The sequence below is a fragment of the Agelaius tricolor genome, unplaced genomic scaffold (assembly GCF_023055355.1).
Source record: "Agelaius tricolor isolate 1412-34295 unplaced genomic scaffold, bAgeTri1.0.p SCAF_3, whole genome shotgun sequence".
In the NCBI taxonomy this organism is placed as follows: domain Eukaryota; kingdom Metazoa; phylum Chordata; class Aves; order Passeriformes; family Icteridae; genus Agelaius; species Agelaius tricolor.
In genome coordinates, this window is record NW_027269263.1 from 6,175,952 (window position 1) to 6,192,447 (window position 16,496).

The following is a 16,496-nucleotide window of genomic DNA, read 5'->3' on the forward strand; positions in this document are numbered from 1 at the left end:
GGGCCTCCAAGAGAGGTGGAGAGGGACTTTGGATAAGGGCCTGGAGTGACAGGACAACAGGGAATGGCTTCCCACTGACAGAGAGCAGGTTTAGATTGAACGTGAAGAAATTCTTCCCTGTGAGGGTGGTGAGGCCCTGGCACAGGTTGCCCAGAGAAGCTGGGGCTGCCCCATCCCTGGAAGTGCCCAAGGCCAGGTTGGACAGGACTTGGACCAACCTGGGATAGTGGAAGGTGTCCCTGTCAACGGCAGGGGCTGGAACTGGATGATCTTTGAGGTCTCTTCCAACCCAAATCATTCTGTGATTCCATGATTCAATACCCCAGGAAATCTGCAAAGAAAAGGAAGATAACTGAAATTTTTGGCTGGAGCAAGAAGTCAGAGGGATCATTTCCAATTGTTTGTTTTAAGAAGTTTTTTAAAGGAAAAGTATTTTTCACTGTATTTTTTAGACTTTTTGAATGACTGAATACACTCAGAGCTCAGTGTTTGCAAGGCCTGTAGGAACACATTTTGATTTTCTGATGGAAGACTGCAGTCTTTGGCCCTCTCAATATTAAGAACATTGGAGCCTGGGTTTCCTTTTGATGTTTCTAAATTGAGCTTTAATCAATCTTGAAAAAGGACTTTAATAACCTGAATTATGGCCATCAGTGCTAGATCTTCGATATCAGAGTGAGCCTAGCAGTACTGATTTTCTCATGCTCAGCATTTCTTCTGATATTTTTTGCCACTTGTTAGGAATGTGTATTTTAAGAAAGCCTCAGTTTTAGGAAGTGCCTTTTTCCCAGCAATTTTTCTGTGTTTAAGTGGAACCTTTTTACATCATTCACATATATTTTTCCTCATTTTGAAGCAAATTTTTTTTAGGAACTCCTGGATTCCAAAATCTATAAATGGAAATTTTGTTCCCTCTCCAAGTATGACACAGCATTTGTCAGTCACACCAGATGGGGAAGATGAGCCAAGAAAGCAGCATAGATAGTCAAACAATTTTATTTTTTCATGTTGATGTTTTTCTGTGAGGAGGCAAATGTGCTTTTTGACTCAATATAGTGGTTTAAGTCCTGGCTTGTCTGTTCAGAAGAACTTAGAGTTGGTTTTAATAAAACAGACTGGAGAGATCAGAAAATTCAGAGCCTTTCTGAGAGAAGAACAAATACCTGAAAGAGGCTGCCTTCATTTTTGGCCAAGAAATCTGATGGAACCACCCCATAGCTGAAAACAGGATTTTCCTTTAGTGCTCTTTGTGCATTGTGGTTTTATTTGCTGCAGAAAAGGTTCTGTACAGTGCTGATTCTCCAAAGCAGATGGCAAACAATGATTAACCAGTTCCTTCCAACTGCTCACTCATGAGCAGACACCAAGTTGAACCAGTTATTCATACTGAATTAAGCTTAAAAATAGCATGTATTTATGAGAGTAAATGCTCTCATCTAAATGGAAACTTTCCCAGAGTAGTGCACTTGGGGCTGGAAGGATATCTTCAAGCATATTTCTGGTGGCAGAGGGTATGAAAAAATAAATGATACTAGAATATGATTATAGTTCTTAATGTAATTTAAAATGATTCCATTGTAAGTGAATAGTGATGCACAGGGGCAGGACCTCTGATCCAAGTGCATTTGCAAGCCTGTCCTAGGCAGCAGTAAGTGTCTTGTGTGGCTGCTTAGTCTTACTATCCTGTCTAAAGCTTCTTTTAAGATTTGAGTGGAAGCACTGCTCTAACAGTAGTATCAAGGATTTTAGATTTATGGCATTAAGAGCTAATGGGAAGCACATTTGCTGTACATTCACATTCTTAAGCTGTTCTGCTCATGGCACTTCAAGGCCAACTGAGGTCTAGGATACATGAAATTTTTAAAGAAAAAAAAGATAAAACCTTTTCATATCAATAATTTGAGAAATGGTGTAAATACTGTCGTCAGTGAGATCCTAATGAAACAGGCTGGGGCAGCTGTGGAGGAAGCAGCTCTGCAGAAAAGGAGCTGGGGGTCCTGATGCTGAAAGCCACAAGCTGGAACAAAGGAAATTCCAGTCAGATACAAAGAAAATCTTTTAACCAAAGAGTGGTCAAAGGCTGGAAGGGGTGCTCAGAGAGGCTGTGGGTTCTCCATCCTTAGAGGTGTCCAGGATTCAATTGGGTGTGTGCCTCAGCAGCCTAATTAATTAGACCTGCTTTGAACAGGAGGTTGGACTGGATGCTTTCAGGGGCCTCTTCCAACCTGGATTATTCTGTCACTGTTTGATTCTTTCACAACAAGGACTAAAAAAAAAATATTGCAGACTTGGACCACTGAAGGACCAAAAAGGAGCAATTAAAGTTCCTTAGGTGGAATTAATAATACTGTGCATCTTCCCATTCACCTTCTGGGATCAAAGAGTCAGGGGTTTATGTAATGAATGGTAACCTCAGCATTTTTCTGTATGGCTCTGCCTAAAGGGAAATCACAGTTTTGCTACATTATAACAAAATTCTTTCTGATTTCAGGAGGCTCTGAATTCTGCCAGCTTGAATGGGCATCACTGGAGGGTTCTTTACAGCCAGATAATGGTTTTAATGTGGAGAACCTCAGAGAATAGTTCTGAGTTCTTCTGAAAGAGTATTTCACAACATCAGACTGCTTTAGCATATACACATTAAGTTATGCTAGTTTTGGAAACAAACAAACAAACAAAAGGTGTTTCTCTCAGCTTTGTACCTGTGTTCCTGGCAGCACAAGTGTTTAACTGAGTGGCTGAAAAAAAAAAGAGGAAAAATTGCACAGAAGAAAAGCTTCCCTGTGGTCACCAAGTAAGAAAGTGTTTCCAAGCTTTGGAAAATGTTGGCCAGCTCTGACATTTAGACAGCTCATCCTACAGAGAAGGACTATGTAAAAAGTCTGAACTTTATCATATGAGCTTGCTTACACCCTGGAAAAGCCTGATTTTTACAGCCAGGATAAAACATACAAACTGCAGTATAAACATACAGTGCCCTGGTAGGGCATGTGTTCCTTTACTGCATTTCTCAGAGGGGGGAAGGGGTTTTGACATTGCTTAGGCTGGCTTTATCCAATGGCACTTGGCAGCAGAGCATAAAGAGCCCTGGTACTGTTTTGTTTGGATGATAAAAAATGTTCAGGATACGTTTCCTCTTCTTATCTAACAGCCTGTTCTACTTCGTAATGTTGTATATGCTAGTGACTACAGCATTTTTAATTGTCTGGATTATGTGTGAGTACAGATAATGATAAATGCACACTGGAGTCTACTTGGCCCATAAAAATTTTATGCAACTCTGAGGAAAAGTTATTGTTATTAAAGAACCCTTTTTTAGTGCAACACCAAGCTGCTTGTATTAACAGCCCAGCCTTAATCCTTTCATGGAACTCAGTGTTTTGGATGAGTGCAGGTCTATGTGTAATTACTAATTTAAAATGGTCCACGAATATTTAAGAAAAAAAATACTATCTATGCAGTAGAGGTTGATTTCTACAAAATAATGGCTACAGAACCATTTGGTAATTTTCTACCCTCTCCTTCCAAAAGAACAGTCTGGATCTAAGGAGTGTCTGTCACATGTTATTGCCAGTTCCAATGTTTGGCATTCGTGGTGATTTTATACTAATATTGATAAAATATTTATGTTTTTCTTCCTCATATGTTTTAGCCTTCAGAACTTGTTTTCTTGGCATTTTTTCCCTGTAGTCCATGAGGGATTTTTACATATATGTAGAGATTTTTACATATATGTAGAGAATCTGATACAATACGTTTGTCCAGTAGCTGGAGCATTAAAAAGCAAGAAACATAAATCTTGCAGTTCTGAGGAATGGAAGTCCTGCTTTTAGGATTTGGGAAGAGTTTTTTTTTTTTAATGGAACACTTACATGCTTGTATGTGAATCCATTACATGACATACACCATGGTTAGCAACAGCTTTTGTGTGTCATGGCTCAGGTTCCCATACACTCCTGACAGTTTATGCATATTCATGAGATCCATGACATTTTCCTGCATCTGCTCTTATCACAGATTTCATTTCAAAGCAGCACTTCATTGATGTAGTACACTGACACATTTTACATATAATTGCTTTTCCTCTTGCTTGCCGTGATTATTTTGTGACACCTAGTGGATAAATCGATAGTGGTGCTGATTTAAATTGCCTCTGGTGTTTTTTATTCTTCTGATAAAAGTTCTGGCCTGGAAACTCAATTCACATCACAAACACATAGACTCTCTTGTTTTCTAGCTTTCTCCTCTTTTTTTTTTTTCCCCTCTTTAACTTTGCTCATGGAATAACTTGCTCATAGGCAGGTGAACAAGTACCCAACACCAGTCTTGAGGAAATTCCAAGAGTCCCAAAATAATACAAGGTAGTAAACATTTGAAATTGTTATGCTGTTGTTTAGTCAGGCTCCCTGGGCAGTCTGGGATCTTCACACAATAACTTTTTCTACTGTATTAACTTTTTTCGAGGTGTGCTTCAAGCATGCAGTTCCATTAAGAACAAAATGTGCACTACATAAAGTTGTAAATGGTTGCAAGAAGTACTTATTTCCCTATGAGGACTCCTAGAAATATCTGTTCCTTTAGTGTTCTTAGAGAATGAAGTCCGATAAATAATTAAAATATTATTCTATACACACAAAAATATTTTCAGAATATTTACATCGAGAGTCTAGAAATGCCTTAAATGCATGACCTACTTTCACAACTAAGATATGTCTTGTGAAGTATATCTTAATTTACATGTCATGGATTCTGTGCCTAAAGCTTATTTCTGCAACAGGAAAATATTGAAATACTGTCCACTGTGTTTGCTACAAATGCTGTGAGATGGAAAAACAGGTACTTTTATATGCCTCTTATCTTTTGTGTTGATAAGGGGAAGGGAATCAATTATTTCAGTTGCTCCAAGTCTGCTTGCTGTATTTATCAGTTGATCCTAGTAATAATGTGCATGTTTCTGTCTTCAGAGAAGGTTTAATCTGCTTCTGGCACAACAGATCTTAAATTCTGGAGTCTGTCATCCCTGAGCAGGCACAGAACAATAGCTTACATGATAGCCAAGATAGAATTTAGTAGGTTTTAAACAGGAGCTAAAAGGAACTCTAAGGTAGATGAATTTGGAGCTAAGAGGTTATGTATTTTTCATATGTGGGGAATTGGAATGGAGTTGTGCATAGGACATGAAGAAATTGGTTCTAAACACCATCTACAAGATTTTAAGTTTCAGCTTTTTATTTTTCAGAGAAAATGTGTTGCATATTTTGACTCCCAAGGGGCTTCACAACCAGAAAATGCAATACTGAACTGTGTTTTTAATGCCAACTGACAAGGCACTCTTTCCCTGTGCTTTTCCTGGTTGCTCCTTGTAACAGTTCTCTTGTGACTTCTGTTTGTGTAAAATTAGGGCCTGTAGCAGCAGCGTCATGAATAATGGACATGGAGAGCCGAGCACACCGAGGAGCTCTGGCAAAGATCTGCTCACTCTCCACCCTTCAGCCCACTCATGAATGTTTAACCAGTGAAATTAGTCTCAGGTACACAAACTTAGACTGGTATCCATCACTGGAGATTCTCCTGAGAAAGGAGAAGGCTGTGTGGAGCTGAGCACAGGCAGTGCTGTGTGAGCCCCAAGCCTGGAACTCACCAGGAATTCTCTTGTGCCTGTGAGTGCCATGTCAGCAGCACTGCCCGCTCACCCCAACCCTCCAAAAGCCTTCACCCCCTCAGCATGCAGGCACAGGTGGGCAGAAGGGTCCTTGTGTGCCAATGGCAGCTTTCAGTGCTTCCCCCTTGCTTTTGAAAGGCTCATGTAAAGCTGGGCAGGGCGAGTGTGTGCGTGAGGCTCTTGGCAGTGTCCTTGGAATGCTCCAAATGGAAAATAACTGCTCAGAGCACAGGCAAAGTCATCCTAACAGAGCACAAGTGTGTGCTTCTGAAATCATAACACAGCTTGAGACAGCATCCCATCCCAGGGTGATAACAAAGTGCACAGGGATCTGTGCTGGTGACCAAAGAAAAATAGTGACTAAAAGAAGACAGGGAACTTGATAAGTGGCAGTTTCGCTGTGGAAGGTCCCCTAACATAAAAATGTTTAACAGGGTTAGGGACAACACTTGCTCTTGCAAGCAGTCTTGTCTGATCATGTCTACAGCCTCACACCCTCCCCAAGCCCCAAAAGTAACCAGAAACAAACTGCAGCTTGGTTTGCAATGCCTGTGGAAATGCTTTCTCTGTGTTAGTGCATGTGGACTTCCAGGCCTCTGCTGGCTTACTGTCAGGTTGAACCAAGCCCACTGGCTCAACCCCAAATGCAGTCCAGACCCCAGAACATTGTTCTGCAATAGAAATGAATTTTAGGCTTTTAACAATATTGTAAAACAAACATGCTATACAGAAGAGTGATTTCATGCCAGCTTTCCATACAATGTTATCCTCAATTTCACATGCTGCAGACTCTGAAGTGATCATCACAAATGGAACAGTCTGTAAAGGATGGATTTACTTGTCTGCCATCATATAAAGCTCCTTCTTCAAGAGCACTCGAGTAACTTTATCCTGTTTGTGGTGATGGCAGATGGAAGGGTGCATTGATATAAATACAGAATTTTAGTCAAAATCCACTACCACTGGCTTATTTGGAGCTTTGACCTACTCCTGGCTCCCAGACCACTAATTCATTCACCCCTACTTGTCAGCTGCTTGATCTCACTAAGGGCTAAAATTTAAAATGAAAGCCTTATGGGAGGAAGGCCAGAAGCCATTTTTCTACCAACTATAATTATTGGCATGGCTGCATTCTGAAAAATGAATTTTAGTTTCTTGTTGAAGCTTAACCTGACAGGCAAATTAAGCACCTCTTGGTGTTTAATTAAGTTAGGATTTGTATATACTAGCTTATTGCATGTCTTTTTAAAGAAAAACAATTTTCAAGGACCTGAATCAATTTCAGAGTGAAAATTCAGTTTTCCCAAAAAGGAATTAGTGGATAGAGATTGGGAATGGCATTTTTTTTAAGAAGATGTGACTATTCCATTTTTCTTAGCTTCTATAAGGAACTGAAAAAAATAGCTGTTTCTCATTGGTGTGACATAGGTTAGGTGTGAAACTGTATAAATTCCACGTACTAAAAAGCCAAATCCACTTGACTTAAAATTCGGATGGCTTATTTAAGATTTTCTGTGCAGTAAAGGTGTTTTCCATCCAAAAAGAATTTAAAATATCACTCAAATAATTGCTGATGAGGTGGCTGAGTATTTAGCTGGAGAGACAGAAGACTGTGGTTCTGACAGTTGTCTGCATCATTGACTGTGCCCAGATTTTATTTTCACAGGGCTTTAGGGGGAGTGGGAAAGGTGCAGTTTTGGAGAGCTGGACATCACATATCAAGTCAAAGATGAGGGTGATCAGTTTAAGTGTTCAGTTTTGTGTTCAGAGATGTTAAGGCAAATCCAGGTGATGTCAGCTGAGTTAGGTGAGCTCAGCTCTTTCAAATATAAGGTCCATTACTCAACACCCTAAAATTAGTGAATATTTGTGGGAGCTGTCATTAACATTTCATTTTTGTGTGATCTGCATGAATACGATCTTCCCAGGAGCAATTGTTTGCCATTTTAGAAGCAACTGTATTTAAGTAATGAGTGAGATTGCAGTACATGTTGTATTTCACAGGAGTCACAACATCTGTGTCTGTAGAGTGTTTTTTCTTCTTGAAGTTTGCATGCTATATGAAGGCAGTGTGTCATTTTCGTTATATTTAGTTAAAAATAGATTTTGAAATGCACTGTGTGGAGTTTATCATACATAAATCCAAGGAAACTGAATCCTTCCATCCTCTAAGTAATCTCTACTAAAATCTCTAGGAAGGTTACCTGCCACTATACTGCTTTGCCACAGTCCTGCCCCAGGAGAAGGGTGTGACAGTTCTGCCTGATCCAAGCCCTGCTGAATTTGGTCAGGAGTGTCCACCTTGGCATATCCTCAGCCATTTTCCCCACAACGCTCTTCCTGAGCACATTGGTGACTGTTGTATTGCACTAAATAGTTTATTTAGTTGTTGTTTTTGCACTGGCTGTTTGATAATTTGCAGTGATCACATGGTTTGTTCCATTCTCCCCTTTCCCCCAGAGGAGAGCACCCCCAGTCTTTTACTTTTGTCCTATATAGGATTGTGGGGCTGGGGTCCAGAGCTAGCTGGGTTGGACCTGAACAGCCCCCAGATCAATCTTACAGGTGACATTTCTAACCATGAATAAACAGCCTGTAGGAGCAGAGTGGGGACTGTGCTTCACTTGGGAATCCAGAAGATCATCACTGCATGCAGAGAGATTGGGAACTGCTGGTCTGGCCTGCATCCAGACCCCAGCCATGCTGGAGAAGGTCCAGCCTCAGAAGGCCTCCAGATTACCCTTCCCTGGTAATCACAGTGCACTCCAAGAGCACCCAGCCAGGGCACCTCCTTCTTCCTGGGAGCCAGGGAGGCTTGGCCTTTGTAAACCCTCACAAGGTTTTGGGGGGAAGGTACCTTGAAATCACAGAATGCTTGTTCTGTGCTGTCCCAGTCTGTCCATTAGTAAGGCTTTTAGTGATAGAACAAGCCTGCTTTAACACTGTCTGCTTTCCTGTAACATCACAGAAATAGCAGACTTGGCCCCCTGCCTTTTGAAAAGTGACTGCTGAGGTACTTATTAACATCAGTTCCAAGATGTTTTTCAGTGAGAGTTGGAATATGGAAATGTCATATTTTTCCTAGTATTAAACAATTGTTAAACTAGAAACATAACTCTTGCCAGAGAGCTATTTCATGTGCCTGTCGTCTTTGTAGAAGGAAAATGAACATGGATTTTTCTTTCATTAAGTATTTTAAAGTTCATCCTTGTTTGGTGATCTAGTCAATTAAATTAAGTTTATGGGCAGCTTGTGAGAGCAGAAGACTAATTAATTTTTGGTGTTGGATAAAGCACATTCTTTTCCCTTTTTGTTTGCTAATGAGTATTACTAATACCCATAATAACAGATCTTATAGAAAATGGTGTTACACAGAGTTTATGGTACTTTACAAGTAATTATCTCAATATCATTATGAATTAAAAAACTACTACTTTTGTGGGGAAATATACATTAAGGCAACATTATATCAGCACAGCACCTAGAGAAAAGATTCTCTAATATCATTATCATAGAAAATAAGAGCATCCTTTAGAAATTGTTAATTCAAGTTCACCATTTTTTCAACAGGGATGAACATTTTCCAGTATCCCACCTAATATTGCCCCCGGAAGTGTAAGTGAAGTCCAGATATATTAAAAACAGGCAGTGTAAATCCCTAGAACATACTCCAGAATGTTGCTTTTCTTTCAATCTATATATGTCTCTTAGAGTCACCAAGATCAGCTGTAAGTAAAGGTTCTTCATCCAAAATTCCCTGTCATTGGAGTTGGATGGGTCTGTGTGATAGTTTGGGCTTTTCACCACTGTGAATGTATCCTTTTAGAGCCAGACTGGTTCTTTGAACTGGCTTCACTGGACCATCCAGCATAAAGAGTTGCTCTTCTGAAAGGCTGTGTTGTTTTTGTCCTTCCACTATGAAAGATGCTTACAAAAAGTCACACTTTGAAGTCACACAATACTCAGCTTTCCTCCAATTATATTATGTAACTCTGTTCTGTTGATATAAGCACAGGGTTTATTTTACACAGAAAACAGTTTCTGAGAGGTGACTGTGCAACACATCCAGCTTTGCTGAAACTGCACAGAAGTTTAGCTCCACTTCACATTCTTGGCTCTGAGGAAAAATACTGAGATCCCTGATTGCACACATAAAGAACTTGTTTCTTTTAAAATGTCTTATCTAAAAAACAGAGTTACAGGGTAGGGGGTTTTTTTCAGAGGATTATTGGGAGAGTAATTGTCCATGATAAAAAGCTGGTACTGAGAAAATTCTGAGATTTAAAACCCTTAAGTACATAGAGAAGACTATCAGGCTTTCTGCTGGAGAGCTTTCCAAAGGGGTTCTTTATAGAGCTTAAGAGAGGCTTCTGGTACCAGTTTGGGCAGGGGTTTATATTGATGAAATGTTGAAGTCTCTCAAGGTATTCCTTCAGTATGGTATTGAAAGAACATCATCACCCTTTTTGGCCTGCAAGGGCTCTGAGGTTCCAAGAGGTGAAATGCAGGGCTGGACAGTGTTTCCTTCCTTGCAGTGATCTCAGCATGGTCAGAGTTGCACCTGTCCTGTTTTGTCCAACAAATGGCACCATGTGCAGCTAACAGCAGCCAGTGACCTCTTTCTACGTGTTCTCAGCCCACTACAGTGAAATGATCTATGACATTGATGGCATAACATTGTCCTTTAGAGATTAACACATTGACATCCAATTTGATCAGATATCTGCATTCTCCTTCCTTCTCTGCTTTGTTTAAAAGTGTTTGTTCCTTGAAGGCGAAGTACCTGATACCTCTCTCTGCCTGTCTCTGCAATGTTCCTAAATATTCAAGTCAATCTAATAAAAATTATTCTCTTTTCACTATACTTTTCTCTTGCCTGTCTCTTTGAGTCAGGGTCCCCATGGGTCGTGGTGTACCTGTGGTAGTACCAGGTGAATGGGAAAGTTGGTGCTGTGCATGCTTCTCCTGGAGAAAGAAGCTGCTCTCTGCTTTGCACATGCTCTCACCCACCTTATAATTGTTTCAGTGTGCAGTGAAATGCAATTGAGATTTGTGTGTTTTGTCTTGCTCCTCTCTTTTCAGATCCCCACAGCAGTGATGCTGAAAGCCAGGGCAGATGGTGTCTTCCCCCTGCAGTGTGACCAAATGACCTCAGGGTGACACTTGCTGAGTGAAACAACTCACCTTGATCCATGGTGGGGCTGATGGATGCAGCATTTATTGTGCTCTTTAATTAACTAGGAAAAGGTTAGCTCACTGATTAAGGTAGGGTGTTTGTTTTAAAAGTTTGCTTCTTTATTCAAGCAGTATTTATATTAGAATACAGACTGATATCTCAGTTATTCCCACTTCTTTATATCCACCCTGAATAGAAGTGTTGTTGTCTATCAAACCAGGTGGCAGGGAATAAAAACCCCCTCAAACTCAAGCATAAGTTTGAGGCTACAGAAGCTGATGCTGTAGTGGCAGTTCTGCTAATCCCTCTAACCAAGGCCTGCTTGGTACAGTGGGGTGTGTTTAATTTGGTCATCAATTCAGAGCTGGGTTACTGCTCAGTTAGGAGTATTGCTGAGTAGGCCACAATTCCTCACAGTATTGACAAATTCATTGCTCAGTCTTTGGGGTTTACCTGTGCAGAACTTGGGAAATTCACTTAGAGAACTTCAGCTCTTCCCCATTAGGATAATGGAGAAGTATCTGGAAGCATGTTAAACAATCCATTTATTCAGCATCCATTCTAAGTCATAGCCTTTCCTAAAGTGACAAACTGGTTTGATAAGGTACAGTCATGTAGGAGCTGGAAGTGCACAAGTGCAGTTATTAAAAATGAATGCTCTATCCTGTTTCCCTTGTGTATCTTGTCACTGACATGACTTCACAAGTTGCAAATCTATTAAACATTTCAAACATGGAACTGGAGCTCATTAAGCAGAACATTGACTGGTATGTAGCAAAGTGTTTCAAATTCAAGACTGTTAACATTTGTCTCCAGAGTTTTTTGTCTTCTAGGTTGTCACTAAGCAATCCAGCTGTCTGGGAATGCAGCCTGTGCTTCCTGTGATCAGAATGTGACTGTCCTTTGGGGTGAGGTAGTAGGTTGTATAGTTTTAGGGCTATGCCCTGCCTGTCAGATAACTATACAATCTACTGTCTTTCCTGAAGTGGCTGTGATGTCAGCGCTGGATGGCTCCAAAAGACAACACAGATATTTTTCAACTGTACCATTCTCTGGCTCTGTCTGTGTGTTTGGTTCTTGTACACAAATGTCCTCAGAGTGTTTAGATTCCTGTATTTCCCATTCAGGCTCAAAAGCCATTTCCTTCTGGCATTTTTGGAGAGCAGGTGGGGTGTGAGTGCCAGGATACAGAGGTACAGCCCAGCCTGCAGTGGATTTGCTCACACCCAGCTGTGTGGGACTGCCATGGGAGTGGCCACTTGGAAACAGCTGATCCATCTCTCCCTTGTTTTCTGGCATCTGTGTTCATATTAAACATAAAATGGTACTTTTGATTCAGCAGCTGTTTAAATCCACTTGGTGTAGGCTGTTTGAGAAACTCCAAAGAGATGAGCTGGACAAAACCCTGAGAGGATGTCTTCCCAGTCAGTCGTGTTCTGCCTTGGAAATGGTAAATACTTGAACCCTAAGTAAGAGGTCTCTTCAGTCAGTTTTGGGCACTGATTTAACTCACTGTTTTATTACATATTGCTAGTTTGGGAGGGACAGTGTTTGCCACTGCAGTTCTCCTGTCTCTGCAGTCCCTCCACCAGTTCTGTCTGACTCCCAGGTGGAGCTGTGGGGAAGGGCTGAGGTCCCATATGGCCTCTCTAAGGCTAAGAAATGTGTGGGCTGGAGAGAGATAAGGTAATTTACTTACAATGGTGAAATGTTTCCTTCAGAAGATGCACGTGATGCTCTAACAGGATGAGGTAGTAGGTTGTGTGGTTTCAGGGTAGTGATTTTGCCCCAATCAGGAGATAACTATACAACCTACTGCCTTCCCTGATAGGCAGCATAACAACCTCAGTGTCTTAATTCACAGAGAAACAAGAGCTAAAATACACTCCTGAGATATACTTCTGAGACCAGCAAAGTAAGTCTAGATACAGTTGTTGCTATCCTGTCCCTAATAGCTCTAAATTTAGATTTTAAGTGTAGATTTTTGATAACTGCCTGCAAAATAATTACCATTTTTAAAGTCTTTATCGTGAAAAATTGAATTAAAGAAGTTTTATTTATTTCAAAGTTTGCCTGCTCTTGTTCTGTTTAATTTTTGGTTCATTTTAGTGGGGTGAAGTTACTGGGGGAAATTGTTCCAAAAATGCTGAGAACTTGCATTGAGGAAGTTTGTATTTCCTTGACATCTAAGTTTGAGTGCAACAAATTTTACTCACAATACCCTGGTTTAGTTCAACCTTACCTCTCCCTCAGGAATCTTGCAGTGTTTTACAAAGAGTTCTGGGTTAAATCACACATTCTTCAGCAGGTAAGGTTTACATTGCAAGGGAAAAGCTGTAACAATGAAAATCAAGAGTGAGAATTAAAAAACCAAAACCAGACATCTATTTAGTCCCTCAGTTTCTCATAACAGGCTCATTTAATGATGTTTAGTGCCCCAAAAGAATTCTCTTCTATCTAAAAAGTACAAAATGCATCTGAAAAACTATGGACAAAAAAATGTTTGCCAGTAAAGATATTTTGAGAATATGAACTCTAGAGTTTTACAAGAAAAATCAGTGGAAGAAGGGGAATATAACAAGGTGCTGAGTTTGGTTGTAGACATAGAAATCATTCTGCCATGTGCAAAATGCACCCAGAAATAGGAGTCCTGTAAACCTTAAAGTTATCTTGAGACCAGAGGTATCAGACTGGTTTTGTATAACCATCAGTATATATTTTGTTTATACAGCAGCCTGTTACTGTAGACTGGGGTCAAAATTGAAGGTAAGTGTAATCCTGTGTTTCTGTCTGCCAGCTACACAAAGGCAAGCTTCCCTGAGAAGCTTTCCCTCATCTCTGTAGCTGGGAGAGCTGTGACATGCACAGTGAAAGCAAATGGAATAACTCATGTTACAGTCAGAAGCCAAAGTGGGTATTTTATTGCCTCTCTGGTCCAAAAATGCCACATGTTATCTGGAGTCAGGTGGTATTTGAGGTCATTCAACACCTCAAAACAGGGCCTTTTGTTCATACCTTTACCAAAGGTTTGGCAGGCTTTTTGACTTGGGTTCATAGAGGCAGATAAAGCTGTTGGTATAGGAGGAGAAGTTGGTGCATGTCTGAAACACCCACAGGAGAACAGGCAATACCGTTGCTAATACTGGTTTTGATCTTCTTCATTTCTCTGGTTGTGCATCTCTTAATGCAGCACTGCAGGTCCTGAGCTCTTTCTTGCAGCCTCAGGGCTGCAGCTTGAACATGAGACAAGCTGGGGCAGTGATTGCTTTGTGTGAAGCCTAAAGCATCTCCAGGGTGCAGAACAGGCTGGAGAGCACAGTCTTGCATTCTGTAAATACAGAGGGAATGTTCTCTCTGGGACAGTGGGGTTAACAGAGGGAAAATGCTGTCCACGTTCTACAGCAGCCTGTTAGATCCCAACTCTGGAGTAGTTTTCAAATCTTCTGGCTCTGCCTGGGTCAGCATTTTGCTCTTGGTAATGAGCTGTGAGTTTTCAGATTCAAGTCGTTCTGGCAATGCCATTAAAATAAAGGGCCAAAAATATCCATAGTGTTCTCCTCTCTAGGATCAACTGTAAATGCAAAACCATGTGCCTGTTCTTGGCAGCTTGTGAGCCTGCAGATAATCAGGGCTGTCCTTAGTGGCTGGCATTACAGCTAATGACACTCTACCAGAAACGTGAAAGCACAACTCAGGGGCACTGAGTATTTACCAGAACTGCAGACTGAAAATGTTTGTATCCAAATGTAAGCAGCAGCTTGGCTTGCTGGAATCACAAGGGAAGAACAGCCAGGTTTTTTTAAAACTCCAATCAGCAGTACCACTTTTTGAGGTGCTTGTTGCACACATCAAGTATGAGGAAGGAGCTTCATCATGAGTGCACATAACATCACATGAGAAATGTGTATCATGACATGCACTTCTATTCAGTCTGTGTCCACTTCAGTATCTCTCTTTGATTTAGTGTGCCAGTAAATATTCACTGACAAGCAGAAGCTTAATGCATCTTGCTGGAACAAAACTTGTACATTTGCTTATAACCGGCCAGGTAAAAATTGATGGGTATGGGATTTTCTCTGAGGCCAGGATTTCAGTTATTAGCTTCCCTTCTGTGCCCTGGAGAAAATGCTTGGTGTTTTGGGAGAAGGCACAGAGAAGACATTAAGCAGCTCTCTGACATTGAAGCCACCATTGAACTTTGGATCTCTACTGTGTGGATGTGGGAAGTGTTCTGTCTCTTCTACCTTTTCAAGGCTCTTATAGTTTTGTTGGGTTTTTAAACATGAGCAAACCTCCTTATTCCTGAAACCACTTTCCCAGTGTAAAAATTTTTAGTACATTTGGCAAAACACTAAAGCAAAGGTAGACATTTGCAGATGACCCCAGTAACTACCCTAAGGACATGTGCTGCCAGCCCCACCTGTGTATCAAAAATCTGTATCAAAAACCTAGGCCAAAATATCCACTGGTTTTCAAATAAATCTGTGTTCCTGAGTCACATGGACACTTTTAATTGTAGAACAATGAGCACCACTCATGCTAAACACTTGATGGTATAAAAATTTGTTTGGTTGTGGAATAGTGTTCATGACCAGTCTCCAACACAAAACCCAGCAAGGAACCAGGTTAAGAGACAGCTGCAAATGAATTCTCTGATGTGTCTTATGTTCATGTTCCAGAGGTTCTTGCTCTGGGTTTCCCTGTCCAGCTTGCTTACACAAGTGTAAACAATAATATTTCCATCCTCAAGGAGCCCAAGTGAGATTTTATAAAGCAAACAAAGTGTGTTAAAAAGGCTTCTCAATCCACTGAAAGTGAGCAGCAGTTTACACAATAATATCTGGTATTAATTAACACTTGGAAGAGAGTGAGAAACACTTGATGTACTTTGAATAACACAAATAATAGTACCACTCTTAGATGGTTCTTAATGCAAACATCTAAACTGAAAATAAAAATGTTCCTGATACAATAAATTGGCATTTCTCTTTTGTGAAAAAAGGCAGTTTAACCCTTCCTTTACACAGTAAGACAGGTCCTTTGAACACCTTGCTTTTGGTGACAAAAACATCTCACTTGTGGTGAAATTATGAAAACACATTTCACAGCACTCAGGGGTCTGGGAGGTTTCAGCCCAGTCTCGGACTTTAGATGCTTCCTGAGCAGATTATTCCCATGTGCAAGGATACACTCTTCTCTCTGGATTCAGCCCCGATTTGGTGCTGTGTTCCTCACATCTGGTAAAAAACTACCCTGCAAACTTGACAAATGGTAGTGTAGCAGTGACTATTTGAAAATCAGATGGGGAATCCCACAGGTCCTATTTTTATTTAGGCTTGGCTTGCTGGCTCATTCCAGTGACCTCCGCTGAGGTTTGGCATAGGATACTCATGGTTGCAACATACTTTTTTCCTCCTTTTTATTCAACTTTTTCCTCCAAAGTTGCAACATGGCCACAACTTTGGTTGTATTTTCTTTTCCTCCCCTCTTTTTCCTTTTTACCATTGGTAGAATAAAATTCTTGATTGTCCAGGATTCAATGATTTACCTTTTATTCCTGCATCTTAGCAAAACTTAGAATCTGACTTTAGAAATTCAAATGGACAAATATGTTCTCATTTCATTCCCCTTTACAACTCATCTTTTCCAAAATCTAAT

The 16,496-nt window shown here is 40.5% G+C and overlaps 1 long non-coding RNA gene across 2 annotated transcripts in view; it reads left to right on the forward strand.

Moving 5' to 3' along the window:
* The window catches only part of LOC139587754 (uncharacterized), a 110,957-nt gene extending 98,052 nt beyond the window's left edge, over positions 1-12,905 (forward strand). For both annotated transcript variants that reach the window (XR_011678475.1, XR_011678476.1), the window contains one exon: positions 10,745-12,905. This is a non-coding gene — a long non-coding RNA (uncharacterized lncRNA). The remainder of the gene's footprint in view (positions 1-10,744) is intronic.
* The last annotated feature ends 3,591 nt before the right edge of the window (positions 12,906-16,496 follow it).